Genomic DNA, 16,169 nt, shown 5'->3' with positions numbered 1-16,169 from the left:
AATTGAGAATATATCATGTGGCAAAATATTTTATCTGTAACCTTAGTATTGTGCATGAAACTTCATTTCTACATAGACAAGAATGAATCGTATGATGGTGCATGTCTAGTCGTGGAATTTGGCTGGGCGACATTGACGCCTATCACTCAGCAATATTGTTTATATCGATGACTCAGTAGGCTGACACATGTCTCTGATTTATGTTTTCCGGGGGTAAACATGTCTTTTCTATATTATGTCTGTCTATCTGTCACAGGACACCTCGAGAGTAAAATGAGTTACAGATTTGAAATTTTGCAACCTCAACGAAGCCTATAACGCGACACGTGGTGTAGATTACTCCTACCTTGTTTTTTGTGTATGTACAACGCTTCTTGTGAGAAAGCCACATTAATATAAGTTTATGTCAAACAGTTCCAAAAATAATAATAACAAATTATAATAATAATAATTAATTTGTTCTAGATATTTATACATTTTTAGGCTAACAATAATTAAAATAACTTGCAATAGCATGTTATATAGTTATTCTGTTGATATTACAAAATACAAATTTATTTGTGCTTACATCTTAAATAATTGTTAAAGAAACAATAATACTATTATTTTGTCACCAACATTTCGGAGACCAGAAGCAGATAATTTAGCCTCTCCCTAAATTGCTTCGTTAACAGTCAGCAAGTAAATAAATATCTCGAATACATAAAGTTTAAATGCCACTCTAATTAATTAAAGAGTTAAAACACATTATTAAATAACTTTTTTGGGCAGCTCGGGTTTAAACATTACGCAGTAATACGTATCAAGATGTATTTCACTGTTACTTCTCGTACTTATCCATAATTTGTTTTTAAAGTTATCACGTTTCATGTACTCTAGAGTTAACGCATTTATTATGTATTTGAGACTGAATGTTTTATTTATTTTTAACCCACTTGTTTTTTTTTCAACGTACAGGGGTTATAAAAAGTCTGTAGAATCCCTGTTAATATTGTAACGGCTCACACTAGAAAAACTAAACTCAGCACACCTTTATGTCAAGTAATAAAGTACTTTCTATACATAATTACTACTTCGCTTTCAAACCCAAAATGGGGGGAGGGCTTGACGGCTATAATGTGGAGGTGATCCGTCTTGTTTGAATCAAACGCGTTTAAAGCCACCCTGGATGCCTGGATTGCTGAAATTATCTGTTGTTGGAGCATATTTAAGTACACATCACCCACATCACCAGTAAGGTTCATTTCAATGAAGAATGGTACAAAAACTCGTCATTCCATCACACTTAGCCAAACATTAATTTCTGGGATGTTAAGTGAGATGTTCCAGCACCCAGTAAAGTGTGCCAGAGACAATAATTTTGTTTACTAACCTTCGTGTTTAGTTATTTAGTAGTACTTCGTCACTAAATACTACACCATTTAAATTAAGTGTCTGGTTATTTATTTTACTCATAATTTCATCACGATATTATACCCTACGTTTAAAGTCTTCGTTCAGCTCTTGAACAAGATGAATTTTGTACGGATCCTTGAGAAATCCCCAATTCTCTTGACAGAGTAGTACGAATAGTTGACACGTGTAGAGGTTTCAACAATACACATCTACACCTCCAGACAATGGGTGGTTGCTGATCTCGGCCTTCTAGATTTTAGCCGATTCTTCACCAAACCTGTTTCTCCCAATGGTTTTATTGTTTTTTTTTTCAACAAAAGATTTTGATATAGGGTTTCTATAGAAAAATGTTTCATTCAATAAATATATCACTTGATGTATAAGAATTGTATCACCACAACCACGCATCATTAACAATGTAATTCGTTCCTGTGCGCTTAACTTCATGATGTAGGTAAAGAATAACGTGTATCGAGTTAGTATGGCAAGGCACAGATGGTATTGACGCTAATAAGACTCTTATAAGACTTGTAAAAACAACTGATTACATTGGGAAAAGTCCATAACTTGTGGAATCTACTTCTCTAGTAGTTACGAGTTTCCAACAATTCTTTTGACGTTTGTTTTTTGCTAATGTTGATATTTAAACCTACACTTTGCTTTGATTTTTCCTTTTAATACCTTAAAAATAAGAAGTCTTTGAGTGGGGTTTAAATTTACAATTTTTAGCTGCTCCAAAAGGTTACTTATGCCTAGGTTGTAAGTAGTTAATTCTGACTGCTAAAACGTTCAGTTGGCCGCCAGGAAAAAACCTTGGGGGGGGTCCAAAGACCTGATATTTTCCCCCCATAGTAGACAGACAGTAAGGCCAAATTTCGTTTCATACAAAGTTCTTGAGCCCTTGTTTGTTGAGGACAATCTTTCAGCAGTACATGTCAGGTATACTGAATTATTAAAATAATAATAATCATTTACTAAAAATAATTGAAAAAAATGAAAATTTACGGGGTCTGGACATCTTGGACCCCCTCGCTGGCTACGTCGTTGTTGGCCGCCATTCCGTACTGGGTTAAGATAGAGACCTCTAGTTTGCGTTGTTAGTTTTTTATCACGACCTTAAAAATGAGGGGCCACTTAATAGGGCTTATCATTTGTCATTTTTTAGTTTACCCCAAATCCCTCCCCCCATTTTGGGTTATCAAACGAAGTAGTAATTATGCCCAAAAAGTACTTCATAACATAACATAAAGCTGACTAAGTTTAGTTTTCCATAGAAATTTAATGTGAGCCATTAAAATATTAACAGGGGTCACTAAACTTTTTATTGACTCTGTATTTATTATCAGTCAGATAAGCTGGCGTGGAGTGCCATTTCTCCATAATCAATTAACACCTACGATGACATGCATACAACCATCATGAAAGCAATTCGTAAAAAACGTAACGTACTTGAGTAATACTTGCATTTTGATTTTAATTAATAGATATTGTTATTAAATTATAAATCTGTACAAAAAGCAAAATCGAACAAAATTTTCACTATCAAAAATGTTTTGTTTTTTTTTTCAAGAAAAGTTTAAAATTTCAAAAACAAGTAATAAACACTATGGGATTAATTAATTTTGTTTGATTTGTACATTTCGTTTAAATGCACATCCAGATTTAAGACTTACCGGGATAACCAATAACAGAGCATACAAACATAAGATACACCGCTGGGTTCGTAACGTTATCGACTCGCTCCTGCTTTAAGCTTACTCGGTAGTCTATGTATGATATATTATACTGTATTTTTACTTTAATTACACATCAAATAAGTGAATTATTTGTTATTTTATTGATTCGCCATATTCCTATTCAGCCTAATAAGCTAAAATTCTCGTTATTAAAATTGTTATTATCAAGAATTATCACACATACATACAGATAATGTCACGATTCTAAGAACCTACCTGTCGGTCCTTTTTAATAATAAATCAAAATAACACGACTTCTCTACTTCCTCGCTTTCCCGAATGCTTGGATCAATAACAAATAACTGTTTCAAAAGGGTTAGTTTTTATATAATTCTATTCATTCAACCAAATTAAATCTTTATATGGTTATTAATTGAGTTCTTTCCACGTCAATGGCATTTTGATTAACTATACGAATGAATTTTCAACTAAAACGGTCAAAAACCATCTGTAAAAGTTTTATTGGCCTTTCTGGGAATCGAACTCGTGATTTTTTTTCAGCCACAGAGCCTAGTTTTAATATACATACTATTAAAAAGTATGTTCCAATTTATATTTATTTATGATTTTTATTATTTAACCATTATAATATTTTTCATGGCATAAATGTTATTAATTTAAATAATATCGACAAAATATTGATATTTTTCAAAACTGAACAGAGCGAACGTTTTAATACGGTAAAGTATTTATCATAACTTTACAAATCTGTACTAATATGACATAATGTGTAACAAATAAACTCTCTAAAATACTATGAGTATGAAGAGAATACATTTAGCATATCGAAAACAGTATTAAACACAATTTGATACAAGTGACTGATTAAGTTATGTACGAATTTAATTGAATTAGATATAGCACCCTGAATCTGAAACCAGAGCAGCAATGAATTTACTGGTGGCTTAACTCTTTGACTATTAGCTCTACTTACTCTATATAGCTACCACCCTACCTATGACTGTGACCTGTGTGGCACGGACGGTTGAGATGAAGTGTCCCACAGATGCTGCGTTGCGCTGCCCTACCAGCGGAACGGTCACCTAACTGTCACTGTTCTGTTTCAGCCACTGATTATTATAATTGTCTAAAAGATACATCTGAGAGTGTACCACATAACGAGGTACACCTGCATATGTACATTTCTCACAAACGAAAAGCAAAGAAACTTTATTCCAGATGACATACTTTAAATCCATTGGTACATCTGCAGTGTTCTATGAAATCAGTCAATGGCAACACCTTCAAAAAATATTTCAAGACATTTGTTACATTTTCGCCGTTTATGGCTCCCATAACCTAAAACCACCATACTCCAAATATACCAACAGTAGAACAATTATTTTACCTTGAAGATTTGTTTATTATTTTAAGATAATTATGGGTCGAATCTGTTATATAATTTAATTGTACATTAATTTTAAGAAATAGTACACGTAGATCAGAATACAAATACAAAACCAAAAATGTAAAGAATACACAGAAAATTAAATTATTACATAAGCAAACATATATTAGACATCGATTCTGGGAGGCTTTTCTTTGACCATTAGTTGTTTCTGCCTGCTTAGAGCCGATTCTCCTTTGATCCTAGCATTGACAGTCTCAAATCATAGAGCAACATTTTGAGCGACTTGGATGAAGTAGAGCAGCTTAAGCAAAGTACATGAATTGGGGTCGGGCATAATCCAGTGACTTGATGTGGTTTGGACGTACAGTACGCGGTGACATTGTATATTCTAACACACACAAGGTGTTACAGTTACGAAGTAGATGGCAAATATTTTCGCTTTGGTCTTCACTTCCAGTAAGTCCTGTTGAAGATTTAGATCTACCTTCTCAAAAGTTGAAGGAAACTGATAAAACGCTTATGTTTCCTAGAACAGCTGAAGGACACAACTGCTGCCATCACGTTGAGAGCGGCAATGTCCAGAATGACCACTAGGTATGCGTTGTCACTTACCATCCGGAGTGGATGGCCTACAAGATTTTCTCTGTAGTTTGTGTTTAGCCTAAATACTGTTGCCATTACCTGTTGTACAATGAAAGCTGAACCCCACTAGAAAAATGGAAGAGAAACGATAAGTTTTACACTTTTTCTTTTGAACTCGGAGTAAATTCCACTGGTAACCCGTAATCAATAGTTGGCTAGGCACGTCCTTGGCCTTACTACTCACAAATGGTTTCATTTAAGATTACGGAAAGAACATATGGTTAGCTTCAAAGAATGCAAGTTAAGGTTAGCTTCTTATTATATCTGTATAGTAAATGATCTTCACTCTAGTGAAGGAGTAAGGCTGCAGCACTTTAAGCGATAGGTCACGGGTTCGATTCTCGAGATTGTCAACAATGATTTGAAAGTAGGTTTAGATAGTTTTCCTTTAAAAATTGTTTATATATACAATTAACAATTTGTATATACAATTCCATTGGATATGGAAAAATTCCTAGGAAATACATAGAGTTATTAAATATTTAATAAAAACTATTGGTAAAAGAAAGCCTGGGCCCTCGAATTCATGTTCAAAAATCTACAATATAGTTAAGGCATTATTAAATGAAAGTGTGTAAACTTTAAAAAGTAAAACTTTAATTATTAACAGTTTTATTTAGCTCTACCAATATACGGGGATCGAAAGTCAAAATTTCTTAACAAAGATATCTCATCTAATAGACATTGGTTTACTTAGAATCGGTGTGAGAATGTTAAACTATTATAATAAGGAATGCTAATATTTTAAAATTAAACACAAATCGAATAAAATGTCCTATTTAAATTTAATTTAATTAGTTTACTTAAGACAATAAAAACTACAAGTAGTTTAATTTTTATGAATGAAAATATTTTAAATTTAACCATTACATGAAGACAAATTTTTCCTGGTGTTTATTTGGAAAAATTTACTCTTACTTTATTTTGTTGGCATTTGAAGTAAGAATTTGTAAATATTAACTCTTATTTATGGTTTTATTTTAAAAGGATAAATATATTAACATTAAATGTTTTAAAATCTAACTTAACCCTTATTTGAGTTGTTATATAAAAATTATAAATTGGGAAATTAGTTGGACATGTATAATAGAATACATACTTTGCGGTTTAATGTGGTCTCTTCTAAACAATTTTTCGGTGCTTATAATAAACATAAAAGAAGTATCTTGGCTATCTTTAATAAATGTCTGATATGATGCCTAAATTTAGTATTATATAATACAGTTTTATCTTGTAAGAATGGCAAATAGTCCATTCACTAAAGTACACCCAAAAAACCCACCTTAATGAACAAAGATGTGTTGTGACATGGCATTTTTAGAGTGGTTTAATGAAAGGCAAGAGGACTGAATACTAACATGCCTCCCAGATTATACTCTGAAAAACAAACAGACTTTTATAACGTAAAACCTTATATACGATTATTTTGAAATGTTGCATGAACTTGCTTCTCAGCTGTACGTATGTAACGTATATTTTCTTCATCAAGACAAGGCATACTCAACTATGGCATTGGTAACATAATAAACAGGAAGGCGACGTTTTTTTACCTGAGTAGGTTTTCGAGGCCTAAGTTTCTTATTGACCGAAGCAATAAGACAAACTCAACTATAGCCTACGCAACGTAATTTAACTTAATTTAAAAGGCTTGAAAGTAGGTACCTTTTGACCGAAATAAGCTCTCTATGTGTGTATATTGTAGTGGGTTAATAAAAAGTTTGAAGGCTCTCTATTAATATTGTAACGGCTCACACTAGAAAAACTAAACTCAGCACACCTTTATGTCACGTTAAGAATTACTTTTGGGACACAATTTATTACTATTTCGTTCACAAACATAAAGTTAGGTATTTTAGAGGAAACTAAAAAAATAAGCCCTATTAAGGGAGCTCTTACTTTGGAGGTCCTGATAAAATAAAACTAACAACGCAAAATATGGGTCACTACAACTTTAAACCATTACAAAATGTTGGTCAATTGCAGATTAAAATACTTACAAAAATACATAAGTAAGTAGTTAACACTGACTTCTAATTTTTAAGGTATTAAAAGGGGGAAATCAAAGAAAATTACGGGTTAAACATCAACACTAGCAATTAACTAAAGTTAAAGAATTATTGGGAATTCCTAACAGCAGGAGAAGTATATTCCACGACTTATGTAATCAGGACTTCGCACAATGCAATCAGTTGTTTTTACTAGTTCTATTAGGGTCTTATTAGCTTCAATACCATCAGAGTCTTGCCACAATGACTCGATTCATATTGTTTTACCTTCATCAAGGAGTTAAACGAACAGGAACGTATTACGTTGTTAATGATACGTGTTTATGGATCGTGACGAGATCAGCAAGACCTGAGTACAATTGTCTGGATGTGTTGTCCGTTGTTTAAAACTTACATGTGTCAACAACTACTCTGTTAAGAGAACCTGTTTGGTTAGTTGTGATGGGAGGACGAGTTATTGAACCACTCTTCATTGAAGGGAACCTTACTGGTTATTTGTACTGAAATATGCGCCAACGAAAGATATTTCCAGAAATCCAGGCATCCAGAGGTGATTTTGAACAATTTTGGTTCCAACAAGACCGAGGATCTCCACAATATAGCCGTCAAGTCCGCCACTACTTAGATAATATTTTCCGAAATCGATGGATAGGAAGACGTGAGTTTATTGAGTGGCCTGCCAGATCACCATATCTGTCACCACTAAACTACTTCATTTAAGGTTATGTCAAGGTCATAGTGTACATTTATAAACCACAAGTTATTGATGATCAGACAAATCAAATTTTGCAGGAAATACAAGAGATTCTTCGACAAACATTACAGCGAGTTGTGTCACATGTTTACACCACACTGGCGCATTATTAAGCCGCTGAGGGAAAGCAATTTGAACATTTTTGCAGAACATTATGATGGTAAGTAATGGCAGCCTACCTGCTTTAAGAATTCATTACAATGTTAGGAAATTGTTTTTAGTATCTTTTCTTTCCCTTCATTGGTAGCATTAAAAACACGGCGTACAAATATACCTATCTCTTATTTCCCTGGTTTGTAAATTTGTATGAATACCTTAAAAATGAGAAGTCAAGTGGTGCTTAAAATTTACAGTTTTAGCTGCTCCAATAGGTTGCTTATGCCTATTTAGTTAGTTAGTTATGATTTCCATTCTTTATTGGGTTAAGACAGAGACCTCTATTTTGCGTTGTTTTTTTTTATAAGGACCTTCAAAATAAGGGTTAACTTAATGGGGCCTATCATTTGAAATCTTTGAGTTTCACCAAAATTCCCCCATTTTGGGTTTGAAATGAGGTAGTAATTATGCATAAAAAGTACTTCATAAAATGACACAAAGTTTTGCAGAGTTTAGTTTCCCTAGTGTGAGTCGTTACAATATTAACAAAGGGTCTCCAGACTTTTTATTAACCCTGTATATATTTTCTTCATAAGAACTACAAGACAAACACAAATATGGCTTGATATATCTTAGAGCGGAAGTATATGACAGGAGATGGAATAAAACGCTTTTTGATCGAAGTAGGTTTACGAGACATATGTATTGTATTTTATAAAACGGAGCAACAAGGCGAATTCAGATGTGGCGAAGGAAATATAATTAATTCGAGCAAGAAATACTCGTACCCGAGCAAAACCTATATGAGTTATTCCCTGATCTTCTAACCCTCTTAACCATGAAAACTGAAATAATGTGTAGCTGATATATTCCGTCTTGCATTTGAAAAATATCATAAAGTTCCATCATAATCCGTTATAAGTGCTTTAACAAAATAGGCGAAGGACCTTTCTTTTGAAATTTGAGTACGAGGTTGTGGGCAACAGCTAGTTCAAAATAAATTAATATAAATTTATATTTTCACTTATATATAGAAGCACAGATGACGAATTATAATGTTTCTTTGCAAATTTAAACTTTTTCTAACCCACATAAAACTAGAATTAACAAATACAGTATTGCTAGATCATTTCCTACAAGAATTACAGAAAATTCACCAACTTGCATTGGTAACTTTATACTCAATTGCTCTGCATCAAATAGCTTGGTTATTTAACATAAATAAAAAAATATTTTATAATAAAAAAGTTGAACTTCTTCAAAAATAAAATTATAGTGAATTAAAAATAAGGTTTTAAAATGAAAACTTTGATGGTTTTTTTACACAGAAACATGCTGAAATATTAATTTAACATTATTCTATTAAGCTTCTAGTGTACTATTTGAAATAGTCTGTCCAACAAAATAAAGTAACGAAGTACCAAATGAATTTAAATGGATATCCAAACACATAATTATTTTTTGTTTAATTAAAAAAAATATTCTTGAAATCTGAAAATAATTTATTTGAAAATCTCAAAACTGCAAGTGAGCTCAAAAATTATTTAAACATAGCAGATAGGCTACTAATCCATGATAACAGTACAACATTAAATATTGGAAATAATATCTTCTGCGAATCAGAGTACTAAGGCAATTTATACCAATTAATGGAATAAATTTAGAAAAAGTTTTTTTTTAATTCGAAAATAAAATATCAGCATGCATTGAAATAGTTAGTATGGACATTTCCAAGGTCTATACAAATGAATTAAGAAACTTCTTTATTCATCTCATGAACGTCTTGATGAGAGAGGCTTCTCCAGACGGATGTAAGGAACTATCGTCCAATGTCGCTGTGCCAAAAATTTCTCAAATTCATTGAGAAAGCAGTCTGAGACCAGCTTGTCTCCTCCACCTTGAGACTAACAATCTGTGTGGGAGACAGTATTGTTTTAGGAAATCAAAATCTACCTAATTGGCATTGATTGACTGGATTGAGTGTTTTCAAATAACATTTTTGTGAATTGGTAAAGATGGTAATCCCAGGATTTTGAGTCATACGAGAGTAATTCTTTGTATGTTGAGTAGCCCACTTTTTCTGGAAGCAGCAATACAGTTTACAATTAAGTTTACAAATGCTTCCAGCAAATGTTTACAATCCACTAAAGGAGGTAGCAGATACCCACAAAGAGTAAAAAGCTTGGAAAGCCACCAGGAACTGAAATAGTGTCTGAAAAAAGCACAAAAATAATATATAGGTGGTTTTTGAGAATGGAAATGAAGTTAAAGAACTCAGTGATGCAACACCAGCAAAGATGAGTGTGCTAAAGACTCTACGAGAACAGAAATTGAAATTCGTGACTGATAGTTCAAATTATATAAAGGCGAAATATCGTGTTGAACTAATAAGACAATCCCCAAAATGGAACTCATGGCTGTTACAACCGGCATCAAACGTAAAGATGCTACAACAGTTATTGTTTTTCGAACCATTCTTGTGTGAATAAAGAGAGAATAACTATATAAAGAATTTTTCCTGGTAATGCGTGAGTGAAATAAGCAAACTGACTGTGAAAGAAATTTGGCATGCTTGTCTTGTCGAAGATGTACTGCTAATCAAATACTTTAGTCTAAATGGTAGGAGAGGCCAGTATGGACTAAGTTAAATTACGAGAAATTGTCCAGTGTAGAAAGTTAACCTAGTGCAGATACAGATAAAAAAGAGAAAGGATTTTTGTGATGGCTTACGTTTTGTCGATAACAGTAATGTTTCACATTGATATTAATGGTTCAGTAAGAGATCTTTGGAATAGTTCGTACTATATCGTGGATACGAGGGTACGACTGCAGGTAGTAATCAATGGATGAAAAATGCCAAGGCCTATCACTACATAAACGTGAACAAACAACTCAAATAATCATAAAATTAGTACAAAATTAACTTATGGAAGACAATGATAACAAGTCAGTTCACTATGTTTATATCTTGAGAACAGGGAATAATGCCCCTCAAAATGAAGGTAACTGAAAGGCAACGTGCCAACAGGTCTATGTCAGTTAATCAAGACAACCCATTGAGCGGCGAGTTCGAATGAGTAGGTTGAGGGAGAATCGTTATATTATGCAAGGAAGAAGAGCAATAAAAAATATCTTTTTTATACGTGTTAAGTGTAACGACATGATCCAAATACAGTAATTCCAAATTATTAATTCTTTATTGCCCGAAATACGCATGTATTTTCAAATTAACCATAATTAATTTTGTAGATTCCTTATTTTGTACGAGATGTGGATGTGATACAAGCGTGGTGTTTAAAGAGCAGCTCACGTAATTTTCCTTCACTGATACTTTTATCCAAACATACGTAAGTTCACTGCTAGAAGAGGAAAACCAGCAATAATTTATAGTGACAATGGCACCAACTATCTAGGTACTCAAGAAAATTTTATTGAATAAAATATTTATACAGTCAAGCAGAGAAAACAGGGTAGTATTTTAATACACCTCTGTCAGCCTAGAGGGGTAGATGGGGGAAGAGAATGTTTCGAGTTTAAAAGCATCTGCTTAAAAGAACTCTTGGTAGAGCCTTGTTTCACATCGAAGTTATTCTAGATAACTATGAATCTGTAATTAACGCGAGATCGTTAACTATCATCATAACATCGTATACAGGGAGAATCAGACCATCTAGGCCACTGATTGTAGAGGCGTAACAAATGAAGATGGATGCTCCGTTTCAGTGTATCCTTTTATTTTATGCATAACAACACAAAGTATGTTTAACCTCAAAAGATCTGCCAGGGGTAACTTTTAAGGTAAGGGGTTGGTTTTAGGACATTTTTAAATGCAAAGGTGTGATAACTCATTTAAAGGTCCTTTGACATAGATGATTTAACATTTTTTTCAATTTACATTGCTATGTAGCCTAATTGATAGGATGTTTAACAAATCTACAAAACCACCTTTTACAGATTTTGAATTGATACTTTATTGAACGAATGACACTCCAAATGCCATCCAAAATAGTCGAGAACGTACCCCTCCAAAATATAACCAAGTAAGTTCAGTTTCCAAACATTTATGTATATTTTGAAATTTATAAAATTTGACCAAATTACGTCAAAGTAATAGGTAGTACAAAACAAACAGTTTTGTATTCAAACTTTAGCTTTATCTCTAGAAGTTTCAATTATATAGACTAAAATAAAAATTTCAATTGATTATTTAATGAATGTTATTCCTGCAACAAATCGCAATAGAATAGTTTAACACTACTAGTACCGCCCTTCCTAAAAGTAGGCCTACCAATACCGATAGGAAGCATATGGGAATGGGAATTTCCCCCTTAACTTAATTTTGTTTACTGAACGCTGGAATTATTCTCGAGAAATGGAGATTACTGGATTTTTATTCTTTCCATCATATTATTTTCGCTAGTAGTTGATCTTTACAATCCATCGTATGTGCCTTACTGCAGTACTTTTAAATATAATGTGTAATGTTTTATAAGCAACAAAAGGAAACATTCACGTGGTTTAGTTTTTACATCATAGCAATAAAATTCAGTAGTTGAATATCAATAGGTACACTGCATAAGCCGTTATGTAGTGATTGTACTTACATCCACTATTATACTATGCATTATGTATATAAGAGATCGTACATATATGAAATATGAATAATAAATATTGGTACTTAAGATTTCTTGCCAGGAAATAAATTCAGTGACAGCATTTCGTGCATATAAGAACGTGTTCTAAGTTCTAAGAAAGCTACATTTTTAAACTTGTGTTACCGTATATAACCACGAAGTTTACCCAATTTTGTCAATCACATCATCACTTTTTAATTTATTTCAAACGGAAAAAATTAAAAAATCAAAAATGTTGTGGTATTGATTTTGAGTAACTTTAGTTTTCTCAAATTAAAATGATTTTTTCCGTTTTAGATCCTTGATTTTATTGCAGATTTTTTAAGTTAATTTATTTTGTATAGAACATTTTTTATTCAATATTTAGGGAATAGTGTTGTGTACAGTCCAATGTATTTAGAAAATTACAAATACAGGGACTAGAACATAATATACAGTGACCATTTATTATACATGTTATTTTGTAAGAGAACGTCCCGATTCTTAGTGGGGTATTCATTTAATCTTGACAATGAATCTTGACTTATTCCAAACTGAACATTTTAATGTAATAGATCATAATTAACGAACTTTATTTTTTCTCGCTACTCTAGACTGTATTCCAATTCGCCTCAAACTCACAAGACACAACTAATACTCTAAACCATCCAAGTGCATCTCTTTGCATCCCTGAGGTAAACGATGGTAATAGATAGAAATACATCCCGACAATATTTTACATCTCGTTGTTTCTTGTCATGTATCAGGGGCTTCTTAGAGGAATCTTCAAACAAGTAACTTTTCTAAAGTGTCTGTGAGCAGTGAAGCAATGTTCAAATTAAAAGTGTTACTCTATGAACTCCTCCTATATTAATACTTAGAATGGATTCCATTTTGTATGGACGAAGTTATATTCTCTAGAACATGTGCAGTCAGTTGTAGTCAAAGAATAAAATACACCTCAGCAAATTATTCAAATTCGCCTTAACATGTCAAATAATTCCTAGAGGAGCATCATTTAGATCCTTATGTGACCCGGGAAGCTTCCTAAATGAGCTTACTTATCATGGTGATCACCGCATTCAAGTCTTTGTTAACTGGAAAGCTTTCTACAACAACTCTGAGGTAACATACGTAATTAAAAAAATATCAATCTCGGCACTTAATACTGTCCTTAATACTTAATTTCAAAACAGAAACACGATGGAAAAAATCAATGAATGTTGTTATTTTTTCCTACAGTAGCCTATCGAAACCATCAAATATAAAGTTACAGTATCAATGCAAACTGTTTTCTTTTTACTAGATTTAATTCTGTGTAACGCAAACAATATGGTATTGTATTTAAGGGGAGTCAAATTATTAAAATCTCAAAAATCTATATTTTTCATTCTTATCTGAATATACATGCATTAATAAGGCTAAATTAGACACAAAGATTATTCTATTCCGTTATAAATTAAAAAAGTTATGACCTAAAACGAAAGTACGTGTAACATCGTCGCAAAAAAATTGACAAATACGACTTTTACTGAGTAAACATTTTATTTGCCCTAGTAACATGACAATTTAAGCCAATATTCAAGGACTTTGACAAACTCTGTCCTGCTCCGCATATATTTGCATGGTGGGACTCAAAATGCTGCAGATTCGATAAATAGCGTAATATGGTCACATGTGCTAAAAAGCACTTTTTTTACAAAAAGTACACTTGAATTAGGTGACCATAGTTTCATACAACCAAGGAAACAGTAAAAAATGTAAGATTCTATAGAAAATTGGACTATTAAGAACTGCACTGAAGTATGAAGAAAGCTGATGAGGTTAGAATCAGGAAAGCTTGAGAAAGCGGCAGAAGAAATTAAAAAAATACAGAATAAAGCAAACATTGGTTAAAAGGAAACGTCTTGATCATTATGAAGAGAAGAAGAACCCAGATAACCCATCATATGGTTTAGGAATGTACTAAGGTAGATTCTAACAGCTAGATTTCTGAAATTTTTTTTTACGGTCAATGTACCTTTTCTCAGAAACCACTCAAGATAAAAAGGTATTTTTTCCAAAACATAGGCTTCACATTTTAAGCAGAGAAAGCCTAAAATAAAGAAAATTAAAATTTCAGTAGTAAATTTAACCTAAAAAGACATTTTTAAAAAGTTTTAAATTTTGTTATTTTTATTGTTTGCTAAAAAAAGTCTGCTCATATTAAAGATCAAGGCCCAAAATTTAAAATAAAACAAACTAACACATTATCTTTTATACTTTGTAAAACAGGTACATCAAACTTGTGAAATTTAACATGAGAAAGGTAGAACTATCCGACTCTTGGTTAAAACATATTTAAATTTTCCTAAATTTAAATAACTTTTAAACGTCGAAATATTTTGGTAACTGGATTTTCTTGGTTATTTTCCTGAAGGATTCTAAGCTATTTTTAACAGTATTTGGTTTTTCATACGTTGTTCATTAAAGTAAAAATTTGAAACCCCTGTTTTTTTGTTGATTTTTAACACCGTGTAATTTAATTACACACCAAGATCAAATTAAATATTTTTTTGAAATTATCTTTGTCAAGAGACTTTTAAAATGAGGCATCACACCTTTCATTATTTTAATAACCTCTTAACACAAATAAATACGCCTTATACATTTTTGGGGTTAAACATACTTTACCGAGTTCTTTGCCAACAAAATAGGGGGTTGGTACAGTTGAAACGGAGTCTGTCTATACCTGTTATGCCGCTACAATCAATGGTCCAGTTGGTCTAATTCACCGTTGTATTTATTTTCCAAGACCTTTTTCATATTGACTTAAATTATATTGAATTGTTGGAAATAATTCCCTCCTGGATATAAATCTGTGCGCAGGAACCGAGTCCATCAGCCAGCTCACTTAACATCTTAGAGCAAACCTTAATATATCTCAGTAAATCCAATTAATAATCTTGTGTCTTGTGTGTAATCACTCCAGAAATGTTTTTATAATTATGCCATAAAGGAAACAGACGTTCTAGATCCGGATTGTGATTGATAGCAAGTCCCTGAAAAAGTGTAAAATACTATGATGTGACTTTGGAAAATATCAGATTAAAGAACAACAATTTTACAATGCATACTCAGGACAGTTGTTCTTGTACTGAACATTTGAAATTGTACTGATTGGACAGAACATTTTAAGAGAATTAACTAACTACTAGCAAAGTTTGAAAGTAAGATAAGCGGAGGAGATAAAAACCCAGATTTGTAAAACATAAGACAGTTTTTCATCCCAGGAATTTTGTCACAGGAGAGAAATGGAAAAGAAAACTATGAAAAGAGAGTTTTAATTTGTTATGTTTTAACTCGCTGAAGCTGGTTAAGCTACACATTTGTTTGAAACCGGTCATAAGACAAGAGCGTAATATTCACGATTATTTCTATAAAAACATGCATTAAAAAACAAGTTCATCGAGTAAAAATGTAGTAATTATTGGTTGAACATTAGCGAAGTCTATCACTCATGTAGCTGGATAAATTTCCTTTATGTTTCTCTGTCTGTCTATATGATTGCCTGTCCGCATCATATCTCGAAAACGA

This window comes from Homalodisca vitripennis, chromosome 3 (assembly GCF_021130785.1).
Source record: "Homalodisca vitripennis isolate AUS2020 chromosome 3, UT_GWSS_2.1, whole genome shotgun sequence".
Taxonomy (NCBI): domain Eukaryota; kingdom Metazoa; phylum Arthropoda; class Insecta; order Hemiptera; family Cicadellidae; genus Homalodisca; species Homalodisca vitripennis.
The sequence above is the reverse complement of the archived record's forward strand: the minus strand, read 5'-3'. Positions refer to the sequence as shown.